Genomic DNA, 16,619 nt, shown 5'->3' with positions numbered 1-16,619 from the left:
CATACATGTTGTCCTCACATAACAGGAAATTATCAGATAATAAAATGAATGCTATAACATATAAAAGGGTGAACAAAAACACCACCACTACTTTCTAGTCAACAAAAGAACATTCCCACACAGGAGAAGGAGACAGCACAATTTGACTTTACATAATGACTTGGATATGCAAAGAATTTCAAAAGCACTGAACAATTTGGAGTAGCCACGATGTGTTCAACACTAGTTCATACAAGACTTGATCCAAACCCACTAAAAATCAATGGGAGATTTTCCATCGACTCTAACAGACTTTGGTTTGAGCCCTTTCAGCTCTGAACGTCGGAGTCCGCACAGTCAAAAGCCGATGCAAACCACAGCTAAATCCTCCCTCTTCTAACATGGGAGCCATAAGACATTTAAATTTCCTCAGGACCATCGAGCAGCAGCACCCTCGGTTTCACAACTGGTACGTCAGGACTAGATTATTCCATCATTAGCAAGTAACAATGGAACACACCAGCTCATCCAAAGGTCACCAATTCAAATAAACTGAAGGAAGGCTGAGACTAATTTAAGGGTCCTGGGACTAATACGAAGGGTGATTTTGAGCCAGTTAGTAGAATAGGAAAAAAAACAGTCTTGTGAGGAAGGAAGTAGGCATGTCTAGTTTCACAAAACTTTTGTTGTTATTGTGCCTTAAACAGCTGTTCTCTGAGAAAATGAAGGGCTATACCCTCCAGTGACTTACTCCAGCTTCTTCACTTTAAAAAGGGCTATACATTTAAATAGTCATATTGCTTACAGTCCAAACTAAGGGAGAGAACTAAAGCCCCTCACTGTAAGGCAATACTGCTAACTAATGCATTTATTAAGTCTCCTGAAAATTACCTTTTTACTACAGAAATTTCTTATAAAGAACTAACCCTTTGCTCTGTTGGTTTTTGTTTGTTGGGTGTTTTTTTTTTTCTCAGATGTTTGTTCAGAAGTTGGGGCTAGCAAAACAGGAACCAGAAAATCTAGGAAATTGTCTCAACACACAAGTAGTACTGAACTGCAAAAGGAAAACAAACTGGTTTATAAAAAGTTCCACAGTCTATCAATTATGCAAACGTATATTTACGACAGACTAAGTTTTGTAAATAAAAGCTAAATATATTACTATAACTAGCAGATGGCTGAGTTCGAATGTATGAATTCTGTGTCAAGTTAAAATAATAAAAGGAACACGTGTATGCTGTCAAAAAAAAAAAAAAAAGTCTCATTCGCCCTCCTGACTCAGAGCTGGTATTTATTACAAGCATTTTTAACCTGTGCTTCTCCTTCCACCGCCCGGATTACAGGAGTGCAAACAAGGTTTCTGGGGACCACGGATGCGTCGGGCTCCTGCCACTCACCAGAACAGGTGGGATCGTTTCCACCGGCAAATGGCTTGTCAAGGCTGACAATTTCCCCTTTTCCTTTTTACTCATACGCTGCCTGATCAATCCATCCACAGCAGCTTTCAAGCCTTCCCCTTCTATATTTAGTTAACAATTAACACGTTTGGCTTTTTAACTTCGCGGATTTCTGCTGCTGCTGCTGCTTTAGAAAGTCAAATAAAACTTCAACGCATAAACTCTTTAACGGGGAAATACCACCGATGCCGCAAACATAAATAAATAAGGAAACGCCGGCAGACGCGCACGCCGCCGGCTCCCCCCTCCACCTGCCCGGCGCCGCCGACCCCCGCGCTGACCCACGCCGCCGGCCGCCGCGGCCCCCTCCCCGCCGGGCCGGGCCGGGCCGGGCCGGCGCTCGCCCCCCGCCGCCCCCGGACGCTGCGGGCGGCGCCCCGACGGAGCTCTCGCTCTCTTGCTCTCTCCCCGGCAGCGTCCGCGCACCGCTGCCGCCGCTCTCCCCGCCGGTGACGGTTAAACGCAGTGAGCGGCCGGGGAGCGCGGCTCCCCTCCCCCGCGCCCGCCCCGCAGCCCGCCGCCCCCGGCACGACGGGGGCACGGCCGCGACGGGGGGCAGCGCGGCGTGCCCCGCGGCCGCCCCGCGACGCCGACTTGCAAAGCCGGCACCCCCTGCCCGCCGCCGGAGCGCCCGCCCACGCCTGCGGCCGGGGCGCGCTGCACCCCCCCGCCCCCCCCTCCTCCTCCTCCGCCGCCGCCCCCGCCGAGCGGGTGACTTACCGGCGGAGCGGCCCGCCTGCCCCGCGCCCCTCGCCTCCCGCCCGCCCGGGCGCGGCGCGGTGCCTCTCGCCGCGTCCCTCCCGCCAGCCGCCGTCTGGCTGCGGACGTGACCTGGATTCCCCCCGCCTGCGCCGCCGCCTCCCGCGGGGCCGCGCACACGCCGCGCCGCGCTGCGCCCCCCCCCGGACCGGACCGGCCCCGCCCGCCCCGCCGCCGCTCACCTCCGGCCGCGGCGACCCGCCTCGCCTCCGCGCCTCCTCGCCGCCCCGAGCGACGCGCGGCGGAGCGCAGCGGAGCGGAGCGCAGCGTTACGCAACGCGCCCCGCGGCCCCTCCGCGCCGCGGAGAGGGTCGCCGGGAGGCGGGCGCGGGGCGGAGGGAAACCGCGGCGGAGCCGGAGCCGGAGCCGAAGCCGAAGCCGCCCCCGGCGGCCACTTGTAGCGCCGCTGGGGCTGGCGCCCGCAGGCGGCCGGGATCCCCCCGGCTCCGGCGCGGCGCGGCGCGGCGGGCGGTGCCCGGGCAGGGCGGGCCCCGGGGCGCCGGCGAGTCAGCCCTTCTCCCGTGGGCCCGGGCGGCGGCGGCGGGCGGCGAGGTGCGGGGACGGGGCTGCGGTGGGAGCCGCTGCGAGGGGACCCGCGGCGCTTTTCTGCCACGGAAATTAAAAGCCCGGCGGCGGTAACGCCGCAAGATGCGGCCGCGGATCGCCTTGCCAGAGGGGCACGGGCGTGGGTAGAGGGAGGAAGAGGACGACGACGACGACGACGACGACGACTCCCCCGTGGTCGGAGGCCGAAGGCAGCGGCCCCCGTTAACAACTCCGCCGCAGGCACGGAGGCCGTGCCTGAACCTCTGGAAGCGGGCACCCGGGCCAGCCGCGGCTTTGCGCAAACAGACAGTCAAAGGGCTTTTTGATCGCGCCTCCTACATCCCGCCGGGCTGTCCCGGTTATTTACCGCGTCCCTCTCCCACACGGGCTTTGTCGCCGTGAGGCCGCCGTGGCAGGGGCACCGGCAGCGCCGGTGGGCGCAGGCGGCTGGAGGTCCCGTCCCTGCCGGGATGACCCGCGGGGGCTCCCCCCTTGCCCCCGCACCTCTGGGTTTGGGGAACCGGCCCGGGTCCGGGGCTGGGCGTGAGGGCGGCTGGGCAGGCCGCAGGCCCTGCGGACAGCCGACCCGTGCAGGAGGGCGCAGGGACGAGGCGGGCTGTAACCGGCACACCCGCTCCGAGAGGAAAACGAAGGCTGACGGGCCTCTGGCCTACAAAACCGGGGGAAACCGAGTCTCAGAAACACGATCGCTGCACCTCGGCCCAGCGCAAATGCTGCTTCTTGCTCGTAGCAAGGCAGGCAGTTTTGGGAGGCCGTACATGCCCTGGCCTTCAGTCACGCTGAGAAGGATGTGCCGTGCCAGGAAAAGGATGACGGTGCATCCCCACCACCCATCTCTAATTCATGAGGCAGGGAAAGCAAGGAAGGAGAAGTACCCAGAGTCTCATTAACAGCTATCAGCTTGAGCGAGTAAGATGGCGTCTGAAGTAACAGGCGTGAAAGCAATAGCTACTTGAAAAGAATAAGATCGGTTTGTTTTTCCTTAAGGAATTACAGGAATATTAAACCCTTCTTGCAGTTATAAATCATTTAATGCAAATCATTTAATCCAAACAGAATTTTTACAGGCTCATGAGGCTCACTCATTTTGCCAAGAGTGAGTCATGTACAAATAAAATGAAACCAACAAAGAAAAGAGCTCTCATACCATGTGTATGTGGGTGATCCTTTGAAAAACTTGTAATTATTTTTTTAACTCTACCACAGCCAGGAAGACAGGTTTGTGAAGCAGGAGCGAACCTCGATAACCGAGCTGTAGCCCATCGACGTGTATTTTCCTTCACCCAGAAAAGTAACACAACAGGTCCCTTGTCAGGCCGACAGCAGCAACGGCGTGACTGATGTATCGGCAGCCCCTCAAAGGCCGCCATTTCAAACCAAGTTGTGTACTGACATACTAAGGAAGCAAAAGACTTCTCAAAAAAAATAAGTGATTAGTAAAAGAATGCAGTAGGCAGTTAATCCCTCACTTATGGGTTAGTTAAGGACATGAGTTAAACTTCATTCTTCACTCTCCGTGTCATAAATATGTGCTAAACACAGAGCACAGCCTGAACCAGTGGGGTGGTGATGCACTGCTCTGCAATGACTAAAATGCAGGGACGCAAAGCCACGTGGTAGTGAGAATGGGAGCCTTGAAATGTGTCATCATCTCCATCGAATGAAGCTGATCCAGAAGGCCATTCACTGACAGGAACAGCAAGTAATTGTGGACACTAGAGCGCTACAGCTTCCTAGTACATCTGGATGCCGACTCCCCGCATCATCTGGAAGAGATAAGTTGGAGTATGTCAAAGTGCTCCTCTAGCCACCTACTTTGTGTTTTGACATGAGGACAGATGCTCCTGGGTCCTCACGTGACCACAGTCTCCCTTCCACCTGCCTGGCCAGAAGATGATACTGCCTATGGACTGTAAGTCCCTTGCCTGCAGTAGGGACCGAAACGGGGAAGGAGTCCAACAGCATTTTGGTAACAAGTCAAGGGGTTGGACTTAGGGCGATAGAGCTGCCCAGGTCCAGTGTGTGGTGTGGATGCCAGTGGAGCAGAGGGCCCCAGATTTAGGCAATCCAGGACCTTAGGCCCTCTGTGATTTTCACTATCAGTGGCCTTGCCAGTGCCTGAAACGCCACTCCCGCCTGGCAGAAAGAGAGGTCCTCTTGTTCCCTTCGGGAGTTTGAGGGAATCTCTGCTTGCCTTGTTGCTATCAGGGATGTGCTGCGTCTACCATGCATTCACATAAATGCTTTTCTTACACAGAGACCATGAGACGTGGGTTCAGTACAACAGCGGGGCGTGTAGAATTGCTTCTGAAATGCTGCGCTATCTGTACTACCTGACCTGGAGCAGGCACTGAAGAGGGAGGGAGGAGCGGAGGGAGGGAGCACATAGCTTGTACGGCCAGGAAAGTAATGACAACATTTTCCTCCTCCCTGACAACAGAAGTTCAGGTCGTCTACAGGCGTAAGCTCCCACTGCATCCCACTGTGTCCCCCTGCACCGTGTTACCCACAGGCCATGACTTTGTTCACAAATACAGGAGTCGGAAACTTCCTTCAGTTAAAAAGCAACCTAACACCGACCTCATCAAATGACCAAGAGCTGGACCAGGAGTGCATAGGATGTAAACCAGCTCTGAGATGAGCTGGAAGAGAATCTATACATCTTTTATAGGGCTCTTGTCAATGAAACAGTATTTTTTCTTTCACATTTCAAAGCACAGACATAACTTGGTACCCTCGCGGATTTCAGCTTTTTATCCTTTACTGCTCTCAATTTGCTTTTCCTCCTAAATATTTTTTGTCCAGCTTTCATACCTGGGGGATGGGCAGGCAGGGGAGAACATCAGTTCAGCTGGGCTTTCTAATGGTTATGGACATCTTGCATCTGCCATCAGCTGGCAGATTGCCTTGTTACGGGTTCTTTCAATTGTTTTTGCCTATGGATCTTTGATTTTAGACTGGTTGCTTGGCAAATCAGTTCAGATACAAATGACTGTGTTTTTCTCAGAAGTATTACACACCTCATCTGTTCTTTTTTGAGGAGGGGTGTTACTAATTTGTTTATACACAAGCAGGCAGATAGCACAGGCAATGAAACACGGGCTAAGGAAGCAGATTAATCACTTGACCACCGAGCACACATTAGCCGGTAGACAGAGGAGCCCCTAATCACTTTCTGAAGGAACGTCTTACAAAATATGCAGGTTTTCTTATTATTTGTAATTTCTCAGGCCTCTTATTTCTTCAATCCTCTGAAGCATGTACTACAGCGGATGGGAAAATGGCGATTGAAGACGGAAACGGTTACAGTAAAGCAGCCCAAAGCGTCAGTAGTTTAAGATCCCTCTGGAGTCTGCTGATTAAATGAGAACCTCACCTTTTGGCAGACAAAGAGAATCCAAACCATTTTGTTTTAAAAACCTTACAAGGAATGTCGAAATCAGGAAGCATACATGCCCCTTTTCATTTTTTAGACTACCAGTAGTGGGCCAGCACAGCAGGAAAGCATCCTGTGTGGGTCCCTCTTTAAACCACGGATAACCAGCGCTTACACGCACAACAAAACTGCCAGGCAGTACGTGAATACAATGACTTTAGATTAACTTCCATTTATTATTAATGATAGCTGAGACCAATCTTCTCTAAATGCCATGAAAGACTTTAAAACAAGTTGGTGTTAACTGAAGGTATTTGGCCAACATCCTCTAGTCTTTGTCTGGAGCAAACATCCGTTTCCTGCAAAAAATTGATAATAAACCACTAATACTATATACTGTTTAATTCTTTTCCTCTTTGATTTCCATTTCACCATACAGTGTAATATATGTCTGTTTAAAGATTTCTGGGGAACCTAAAAATAACCTAACGTAATAATACTTTGTTTTTGCACAGAGATCCAGTTCCCTCCTGCCATCAGAATTTGAGGGGAACCACAGCAGATGTGTAAGAACAGAAGAGAAATGAATGAAAATCGAGACAAATAGGAAAGAAAAATAAATAACCGGAAGGAAAGCAAAAGAGAGAGAAACAAACCTAGATGCACAATCTAACCTTCAATACACAGTTCATATCCATTTTTGATCTTCCACAGAAAAATACAGCAGGGAGGTTTTTTTCAAGTTATGCAGGGATGTACATGGCACAGGACCACCAAACCAAATGAACAAGGGCAAAAAAAATCTGAACTGAAAGAAAAACGGCAAGATTCGGTTATGACCAGAAAATATTTTTAAGGTCTCTGTTTCTAAATTGCAACAACAAAGTATCAAGGAAAACAGCCTTACCCTCCTACACTGAAGCAGGCTTCCAGACTAAATAGGAATTTGTGCATATTCTCCTTTTTATTGCAAAAGCTGTTTTACTAAAAAAGGCTATTTGGACTGTCATCAAAGGATGATGTGGAGGTTCAAGAAAGTTCAAAACAGATCAGACAATTTATGGTCAATAAGTCTATTGATGGCTAGTAAACATTATGATGCAATCCAGTGAAATCTCTGGCTCAGGAAATTCCCATAACCTCTGGCTGCCAGAAGTTAGGAAATCCTACACTTGTCCTATTTCTTCCAGCCGTTCTGCAAGCATCCTCTACTCATCCCAGTCAAAGGTGACTGGGCTAGATGGGCTACCGGGTTAAACAAAACCAGTAGTTCATACTTCTTATGCTCTGAAGAGATGATCAAGGCCATTCTTGTCATGTTACGCTGCCAGCTGTGATGAATTTTTAAATGATCTAAGTCATGGCTCCAAATCTCATAAAAATTATAGTCGACCTAGTTTGGATTTCCCCAAAATACACAGCAGAAGCAACTCCACATTAATAAATTAATGACAAAAGTAGGTGACAAATGACAGGCTTCATTAGCTCACATCTGTAGCTTCTTCTTTATATTGAATGGGATGGACAAAGGGTGAGATGGGCACACGAGTAAGGACAGCCCATCAGGCAAGAAGAAATAGCATTTAATTGACCTGCAGAAAAGTCTCTAGTTCGAAGTGGGTGTGATAGCACCAAAGGCTTTGCACACAGATCCCTTTCAGCGGTGGGTAAGAGACATCTCTTTCGAGAAAAATCAAAGCAAGAGTGAATGCAGCTCTGAGAGAAGGTAGAGCGGGAAGATGGCTAGAAATCCTGTTGAAACCAGATCCCTTGTCCCAAACCACTGCGGTTTCAGTTAAAAGATTAGGGCTTGGAAAGGCTCCTGCATTTGGAATAATTATAACTGGGTTACTCTGAGGGAAAGCTAAAACCCACTGGGAAGAGGCTTGATTTTGGAGGCCTGACAGAAGCAAGAGCTTTGCAAGTTCTCCCATTCCTAATCTAAGACCATATGGAGCTCAACTACCAGGTGGGTGGGTGTATTAATTGAAGGAACGTGCAGCTCATCGTATTCAAAATCAACTTGTTCTTCATAAGCGAGCATTACTATGGAAAACATAGCAAGAAACATAGAGATGCCAGGAAACAACCTCCATCTCTAAGTAAAAAATAACAAAAACTAGGAATTGAGATTCCACCTTTCGACTAAGCTCAGAACAGAATGTAGAAGCCTAGTATCTCTTCTCTGGAGAAGACGAAGACATCTACTCATTTCAGTAAGTGAAAACATGTAAAATAATGCACTATCATCTTTCCATTCATTCTCTGTCTCTTGCTTTAGCGGTATTTTGCTAAGTTTTATTTTAGCAGGCCTAAATCATGGAGCGAATGAGATCACTTTACCATCTTCATCCTGAATCCAATCATAGCTGGATTTCTGGAATAATTCAGAGACATGCACAAAGTTTTCTTTGAAGTATTTTGGTTCCTAAGTTCTCATCAAAGGTATGGAAGAGAAATATTACCATGGTGCTAATAGAAATGCTGTAACGGTACAGCACTATAATTCTATTATTTTACAATGGCTGTTGTCATTTTTTGCTCCAAGTGTAGCACATAGTGTAGTACATATACCTGGTCAGCGTAATATGTAGCACTGGTACAGTTCCAACAGTCATATTTCAGTAAAGGCCAATTTAAACACGATTTGCCTGACATACAAGAAGAAAGCCTACTCTGAGTGTGATTACGGGCTTCATGTTGTGATACTTATGCTAATAGTGTCTGAAAAAAGAAGCAGTTTCTTCCCCTAGAAAACCTGATCTGCCAGGAATCCCAGAAGATGCTTTGGAGGCCAGCTTGAAAAATCTCTCTGTAGGACGTGCCAAGGAAGAGTCCTACTTTAGCCAAACTCTGGCTCTTCAAGTGACCTTACCCAGTATAAACGTGCTGCAGCAGAGTGGCAGCGTTACCCAGTTTGCATAAGTCTTTGCAGAGGGAAGTCCTTCAGTAAAAGGTCTTGCTTGACTTCTAAAGAGTAAATATAGTAAGCCATAGCATAGCGCAGCACTCAGCAGTGCTATACTTTTTTATAGTTACCTGGTCAGCCAAAACCCAATAACATTAAAATTAAAAAGCTAATTATGACCCGAATACAATGAGAAGTATTATGGGAACACCTACAGATCCTACCTGGTGCACTCAGACCCACGGCTATGAACTCCTGGAACAAATTAGAAACTGGTGCTACCGTAATAACTGGGTATCTCCTTTCTTTAGGATACATCTGAATGAGCAAAACATGAACAAACAAGCAATGGATGAGACAGATAACTAGCTAATTCCAACATGCAGGAGCCTCCTGCTTGTAACTCATCCACTCTAGTCAGCTCTCTGACTATAGAAAAAACTATCCACCAAATCTATACTCCTGTACCAGAGCAATAAACAAATTAGAAATGCACAGAAACAGGCTGAACAACTTGCATGTTGTTTTTAAATTATCTTCATAAAAAGGAGAACCTGGGGAGGAGCTGGGGATGATTAGAAACTGATGATGGCATACACTGCCTGCTTTTCCTCCCTCCAAACATAGCACTTCATTTCTTCCAATTCACTAGGTCTTCAGACACACCGAGAGCAGCTACTTGTTCTTTCTAAAGACTTTTTAGAAAGCTGGCACTTACCCTTTTAGCACCGTCAAGAGGAAATAAACTTTTGAAGAAATCTTACCTACTGCAACCACTTTTTAATGCTCTAATGATTTTTTAAAAACAACTTGAATTTTGCCCAAAATGTCATTACAAAACAGAAGGAAAGCGCTTATCCACCCTGACTATAGAATTCCTGATACAACACGATAATCATCTGAACAGAGGAGATTCTCCAGAAAAAGTGTGTATTTACCGTTTATTACAGTGCCGTGTTTCATCATTCAACATTGCAAATGCCCATTAATAAACCAGCATTAATTGGTTTTATAACAATTCCAGTTCAAAATCTTCTTCTTGGAACTCTAATTGATCCTCCAAATGAGCTTTATTAATCATTGACGAAAAACTGGCAAAATCCTACACTGTATTTTGGCAACCTTTCAAAATGTCCAATTAGGTCAAATCAAGAAAGCCCCAGAAACCAATTACAGCAGCACTCCTAAGCCAAAAAAACCTCATTGTACTCTGAAACAATTGCAACATTTTAGGAAGAAAACCCCAACCAAAACCCTCAATCATGATCTGGTTATGCACCTGAAATACCGCCTCCATAGAAACATGCCAAATGGCCACTCCTTGAACCACATTAATTAATGATATTTGCTCACAGATTTTCTTCATCAGCGTGATAAATGTCACCAAGCAGTTCACCGTAAGACAGCGCCAGCGAGTTCCTTAATCTGTCAAGCGAACGCTTGCTCCCCTTCAGCATTTTTCTATACATCTCATCTTCAGCGTTCTAATTTCACATGTATACAAAGTCTTGAGTTTCATGTGTTCTGTATCTCACCTGCATGTTTGTACATTAACAAATATGTTGACAATGCGATAAAAATAATCCTGGCGGCAAGAACAATGGCAACCTTTATCTAACTTCCCAAGAATGTGATCTTTGCTTCGGCAGCACTACTGCACGTATAGCCATAGGTGCTGGTGGGCTGTTTGAGGTGTGTGTTGCTGCCAATCCTAATCCCACCACCCACAGTTCAGAATTAATTAGGACTTGAAGATGCCAGAGGGAAGCAAAACAAACAAAAATAGCATTTTAATTAACTGTAAACAATAATTAAAATTCTGCATTATGTTTAGCATCTGCACATTTCTGGACTTAACTGCAGTGTCTCTGAATCTAATGAGATCATCCAACTAAATCCCAGAGGACTGGACAGATCTCAGATCCTAAGTGTATCTCCTATTATATCTCAGAATGGTAAATAATTCATGCATCCTTATTGTGAAGACCAGTAATTAAAAATTTCAGAAAATAACACTGTAAATGAACCAAAATCCATATACCCTGGCCAGACTAAAGGAGAACAACATGTGCACATATACAGTAAGCAGGGTTTGAGTTTCCAATTCCAGATGTACACTTGTTCTGCAATTCCATGACAAAATTGTCCCCACTTAGTTATTTAGTTTGTTATTTTATTATTTATTTACTTACTTATTTACAGTTCCCTTTTAGTTTTTTTTTTAACCTTTTTTTATTAACCTGTCATTATACCAACAAAATTAGGAAGGTGGTATTATACAACATTCTTTTGTCAAAGTCACGGAAGTTACTTCCAACGTTTTCCACTCCAATGCTCTTTTAATTACAAAGTTGAGACACAGAGCCCTCTAAGTTTCTTCCTATCTATTTGTCCTGCTTTTGGCTGGAATAAAGTTAAATTTTCTTCTTAGTAGTTGGTACAGTGCTGTGTTTTGCATTTAGGATGAGACTAACGTTGATAACACACTAATGTTTTAGTTGTTGCTAAGCAGGATTTTTCAGCTTTTCATACTACCCTGCCAGCAGAGGCTGGGAGTGCAGAACAAACTGGGAGGGGACACAGCAAGCACACCTGACCCAAATGAGCCAAACGAGTACTCCATACCATATTACATCATTCCCAGTATATAAACTGGGGGGAGTTGGCTGGGGGGCACTGTGGCTTGGGGCTTGGCTGGGCATTGGTCAGCGGGTGGTGAGCAACTGCATTGTGCATCACTTGTTTTGCTCATTCTATTATTGTTGTTATTTTTTTTCCCCCTTCCTTTTCTGTCCTATTAAAGTGTCTTTAGCTCAACCCACGAGTTTTACTTTTTTTCTTTGATTCTCTCCCCCATCCCACTGGGTGGGGGGAATGAGTGAGTGGCTGTGTGGTGCTTAATTGTTGGCTGGGGCTAAACCACAACACTATTTTAGTTACTCAGCTTTCTCTGCCATTTGATCTTCAGCTGGCTAGTTTACAAATTGGATCTCATCAGTTCATCTGAACACAAAGTATTACACTCCCTCAACTTATGGTTGAAACAGTCGCCTGTCATTCAGAAGTCAAAGCTCTTTAAGAAAAATCTCCTTACCTTCACCAGGAGGACTGGTAAACTCTCTGAAGTTTTACTTTACTATGAGCTTAATCAAGGGTAACCACCAGGGCCTAGCCCATACAGAAGAAGGTCAAGGGTTTCTCTTGCACCCATCTCTAGAAACCTGAAGGAAAACATCTGTCTGAAGTAACCATGTGCCTTTTGTATTCTGCCATTTTCCAAAAACGGCTAGACCAAACCTCTTAACGTTTATTAACTACAGCTAAAACTTTAATTCACAAAAGGAAGATAACCCAGCTCATAATACCATTTATATAATGGACTCAATATTACAGCCCCCAATTTCTCATTTGAATTATAGCCACTACATGGCAGACAAGTGCAAAGTTTTAGCTAGTATGTTGAAAGCTTTGTGTGGATCCTTTTCTTCCTCCCATTATTTGTTTACTAATCCATCAATATAAAAATCAGGGAATGTTTGGAAGATCCTGCATATCTCTAGCCCTCTTTCAGCTTGAGTTTCATAGGTTCCTCAGGTTTCATAGGTTTCATGTATTCTCCCTTACATTTTGCTAAACTAGTAGGTGCAGAAGATGAACTGATTAGGAATGCTATGATTAATGTTTTCACTTCCATAGCACATTGTTTGAAATGCAAATTGAAGAATTGTAACGGAAGTATTAAGAACTTCATAAAACAGTAAAAACAGACTGGTATGTATTCAGGAAGCCAAGGTCAGACCCAAGCGTAAGGTCTATGTCAGGATGTATCCTAATGTAAGGATATCTTTTGTTAGAATGACTGCCATTATTTAGGACTGATTGCAAGTGTGCCTGAATTGCTTTGTTGACCTGGAAAGGTCAGGAAGTTTACTCTGTTTTTCCTCTCATTTTATGTATGTCACGCCTTTTCTTTAACCATCTGTACTCTCGTAACTGCACCGCTTCACTACTTTTGTCTTTCTACAAAAGCTTTCCTTGCATTTTCCTTTTTAGTCATGTTTTTGGGGTTTGTTTTTTTTTCCTGTAATGGTGGCAAACACCCCATTAAAAGTGCTACATTTCCTTTGGGTGGATGAAGAAACCACTAATTGCCCCCCTTTCTTTACATGAAACGCTGTTTTGCCATGACCTAGAAGGCCCAGCTTGGTACAGGATAGCTATAGGCTGCTCTCTGGTCTGAGGGACATCCTGTAACAGCCCATACCTTGTAGTCGCGTACGTGCTGCTGTATGAGAGCTGCTGAACCTCAGCCCTTATCACAGCTGCTCCTTCTGGTTGGTAATACTTTCCAGGAAACTGCCTCACAATCTTTTGTCTCTCTTTCAGATGTATATAAAATCTGTATTTCCTATAAGTACCCTTGGTTTGCAGTGCCTCGTAAGGGAGTTTCAGTTTTTCCGCCTTAACATTTTGGCCTTCCTTCCGACATCGCCCCGTTGGGGCAGATACAGCGTTCTGTATCGGCTATTTTCCTGCTTAGTCCTTTTCCATCTCCTGGAAAAGCAGCCCTTAGCACATTCAGGAATTTCTCAGGTTTCTCCAGTGCATCTTCATTTGCCCAGAAAACAAGCCAGTAAGATCTCAGGGTCTGGGGTTCTAGTTTTATCTGCTGTCCACATAGCAAAACTAGCCCACAGTTCCCTAGGACAGAAGTTTTGCATCCCTCCCTCCCAGACGAAAGTCTCCAGGACAGTCTGTAGCAGTTCAGCTACCTACTTCTGTTCTGTTTCCCGCTCTCTTTTCCTAATCCTTTTCTACAAGCTACTTCTCTGCTTGTGCCTTGCTCAGGTTGATCTCCAGATTGCAACAATTTGTGTGATGAAAATAATCGTAATTAACCTCCTTCGCCTCAGCTGCTTTCTGAGTAATACTAACTTGTGTCTTTTTCGTTTGACTCTCTTAAGCTGGTCAGCTAACTCCAAAATTACCTTCTGAAAATGTTTATGTTACCTGGAGCACTTCAACTTCTTATTAATAAGAAGTTTCCCTCATTATCAAAGACATTTCTTTGGATTTCGCTTTTTTTCCCCAGCCTTTTTTCCCAAAACTTTTCCATTTCAGCTTTTTCCACGAAAACAAAGCATTGTTGTATTAGCAGGTTCCCTTTCTTTCTTTCTGCTAGGCCTCATTTTTTAAGAGATTTCCTTTTTAAATCTGAGACAATATGTCTTTCTTCATTTCCCTAATAAATCCCGATACCATTTCCCAAGCATTTTTTTCCTAACAATGCCTTCTCATTTATCCTGTTCCGGTTTTATCTCAACTGCTCAGTATAAGTTTATATCAGAAGCTGTATAGTTTTGTTATTTGTTTATTGATTCAACGAAAAAGACCAAGACCTTAAACATTTGCAGCCCAACATGCTGTTGTGCTTTGAATTCTTAACCAAGTTTTACTCCTTTTGGCAATCTTGCTTGTACAGATAGACTCTGCTAACTTTTTTTTTAATGATACTCAGTATCTTTCTGCTTTCCTTTGCAACTGGTTTAGCGCCTCAGTCCCCTGCAGTATTTTCTTTCAGGTATAGTTTCTGGGAAAACAAATCTTTAACATGTGAAAGAGCTGTGATTTGACTAGCCTATAGATATGTTCCACAGTGCTCTCTTTTCATCGAGGCTCTTTCTGCTTTTCCCTGCATCCTGCTTGCTCCAGCGCACAACCGATCCACGCTGCACGACCTAGCAGAGCGTCCTTCTACGACGATGGTGGTCACCTCACAACACATGGCAGTATCTGGACCCGGGAAAGCCCCAATTTCCTCGCCAGAACACTGCTTTTCTGGTCATATGGATTGAGCACAAGTTGCAGAGACATTTCTTTTTTTGCCCAGAGGTGCTTTCCTAGTCTAATAATAATAAAATCATCTCAGATCTTTATCACAGCCTTAGTGAGCAAGAGCTGATCCTGCCTTGCTTGCAGCTGATGGTGTTTTGCCACTGTTTTGGTGAAAAGGAAGCTCTGTCCCTCATGGAGGAAGACTGTGCTATGACAGAGATGCGAGACACGAGAGCCAGGACATGCGCTCTCTTCTCCTCAGCTCTGCCACCTGTTGCTGCAGGACTGAGGAAAAGCCAGTCCATATTCCTGTGGCTTGCACCTTCCACATACGCGTATTCTGTGTTAGTTTGTCTGCATGTCTCCCGCAGAAGCATCCCACGGAACTCACTCTGCAACTGTATGATTTTCCACGCGGCACTGAGTTCACTCGACAAGGAGGCCAAGCAGCGCCTACTTTTTTAAAAATACTGGTTAATTATCCTTCACAGCCACAAGTACAATTAGCAAACAGCGCTGTCACCGCATTCACAGAAGGCTTCCTGCAACTTGTCTCAATCTGTCAGCCGGTCAGAGAGCACTCTCCGAACGATAACCGCACACGGACGTTGCCATGTGTGGCCTGAACTCCCCAGCGTCTCTCGGCCGTCTCCCGCGCCACCGTCCCAGCTGGGCTCAGCGCTCCCACACGCTCCCAGCAGCGACAGCAGCGTGAAGCCCCTGGGAAGCCGTCCCGTCCCGTCCCCACCCCACCCCCCCACCCCCCCCGCCCGCAAAGTCTCCGCCGCTCCCAGGGGTGGGGGAAAGGGATGAACGCTGCAGAAGCAGCAGAAGCGACGCGGCCCTTCCCGGAGCCTGTTTTCTTCCCGTGTAACGAGTAAACACATCTGGTAAACCGAAGGGCGGGCGGACGCTCGGTAGTCGAGGCTGCCCTCGCGGCTCCGGCCCCGTCCTCGCACCCGCGGCCAGCGCGGGGAGCCCCGGCGCCAGGCGGGGAGCCCCAGCGGGGCTGGCCAGGGGAGGGAGCGCCGTTCCCCGGGCGGCGGCACACCGGGGCCTCCCCGCCCCGGCGGCAGGCCGGGCCCCGGGCCGCTCCCGCCCGGGCGCCTCCATCCCCCGGCGGCGCGCAGCCGCCCCAGCCGAGGGCCGGCACAGGGCAGCGGCCCCGGTCCCCGGCCCCGTCCCCCCCGCCCGGCGGAACCCCCGCGCGGGCTTCCCGCCCCGCCCGGCCGCCGCTCCGGCCCCGCCGGCCCGGGGAGGAGAGGGGAGGGGAGGGAAGGGGGGGGGGGCTCCCCCCGGCCCCGTCGCCGCGGCCCGGCAGCCGCCGGGGGAGCGGGGAGGGACGCGGGGGAGTCTCACCTGCCAGAGGCGAGCGCCGAGCGGGAGGCGCCGGGGCGGCTGCGGCGCTTCCTGCGGCGGGAGGCGGGCGCTGTCCCCGGCTGACCCCGCGGGGCGGGGGGGTGGCGGGACGCGGGGCCGGGCCGGCCGGGCGGCCGCCTCTCCGCCGGGGAGGGAGGCGGCCGGGAGCGGGGCCGAGCGGGGCCGTGCGGCGAGGCGGCGGCGGCGGCGGCCGGTGGCCGCTCCGGCGCTGCGCGCTGTCATGGCAGCGCGGCCTGGCGCGGCGCGGCGCCACACGGCTCCCGGCGGCGGCGCGGCCCGGCCCGGCCCGGCCCGGCCCGAGGGGAGCCCCGCTCTCCGCCGCCGCTCCCCCCGACCCCCGGCGCGGAGCCCGCTCCGC

General features: G+C 48.3%; 1 protein-coding gene across 4 annotated transcripts in view; it reads right to left on the bottom strand.

Moving 5' to 3' along the window:
- The window catches only part of THRB (thyroid hormone receptor beta), a 176,662-nt gene extending 160,356 nt beyond the window's left edge, over window positions 1-16,306 (bottom strand). For 3 of the 4 annotated variants that reach the window (XM_049798424.1, XM_049798422.1, XM_049798426.1), the window contains exon 1: window positions 2,378-2,571. The gene's annotated coding sequence lies outside the window, so the exon portion shown is untranslated. Of the gene's footprint in view, window positions 1-2,377; window positions 2,572-16,240 lie in introns of those variants that run through there. The other variant, XM_049798423.1, reaches the window with a different exon arrangement.
- Window positions 16,307-16,619: the final 313 nt, after the last annotated feature.

Source organism: Accipiter gentilis, chromosome 4 (assembly GCF_929443795.1).
Source record: "Accipiter gentilis chromosome 4, bAccGen1.1, whole genome shotgun sequence".
Taxonomy (NCBI): domain Eukaryota; kingdom Metazoa; phylum Chordata; class Aves; order Accipitriformes; family Accipitridae; genus Astur; species Astur gentilis.
Note: the sequence above shows the minus strand (reverse complement) of the source record. Positions and strands in the feature narration are given on the sequence as shown.